Here is a 1,032-nt window from a genome sequence, read left to right as displayed (position 1 = left end):
AAAAAGCATGAATGTAGCACATTTCTTTACCAATAAAACCCTTTTGAGTAATGAAGTAGATTTGGTGGTAATGCATGTACAGTAAATTTCACCCTGTTCAACTACATTGTAGTGAATTATTAGTATAAGGTACTATCATGATGTACCATGAGAAAAATCTGGCCAAGATAAAATCTAACAAACCTGTGCAGGTTGTTCCCTTTTTCCCGAATCAATTCAATTTGAACCACCATGAGGTCTGGCGTAAAACTTTCTGAATTGTCCGCAAGATGCCTTACATTGTTTGCTATCTGTCGAAGATCCATTGCTAATGCTAGCTAGGCCGTGATGCATTGCTGTAGCATTCACCTAGGGGCTAGACAAGAAGAATTGATCAGGAAACTCTTCACAGATTGACCAATGACTGTGCAGTGACACAATTAAGACACGCCCCCTCATTTGCCTACACTCAGTGAAAAAGAAAAACCGTTTGAGAAAAGGAAAAGCTAAATGCATAAATCTTTCTTTAAGTAAATATACAAATAAAAAGATGTGAACATTAATGAGTGTATTACTGTAAATATAAGCATTTATACATTTCTTTTTCTAAAGTTTTATATATATGTATATTTATAAAATTATGACAGGTACATTTATTTCCTTTGTTATTTATATTTAATTATGACAGTTTTGGTCCTCCATACCAGAATGTCGAGTCAAGGAAAGGTGCCGCAAGTCTGTTCAACTGTAGGTTGGTGCTTATGTACCTGTAATCATATTCACTGCCAGCAGAGGGAGACAAAGTAAGGGTATTCTTCTAAATCTCCTGGTATATTTGTTCTTTACCATATATTTATCAAATGTATCAGTTCAAGGTTCAGTTTTTGTAAATCAATTTAAATTTTCCACCAGGTTTTATTTTTCTTCAGCTGAAAACCTAATGGAGTATAACTTTAAAAATAACCTTTCAAATGACAAAGTCTCTGATAAGATTGTAGTGTCGGTCCGTGCACATAAAGTTAACTTCAGACTGTTTAAAATCTCCTCTTCCTA

Source organism: Monopterus albus, unplaced genomic scaffold (assembly GCF_001952655.1).
Source record: "Monopterus albus unplaced genomic scaffold, M_albus_1.0 scaffold21.1, whole genome shotgun sequence".
In the NCBI taxonomy this organism is placed as follows: Eukaryota; Metazoa; Chordata; class Actinopteri; order Synbranchiformes; family Synbranchidae; genus Monopterus; species Monopterus albus.
This window is presented reverse-complemented; position numbering follows the sequence as displayed.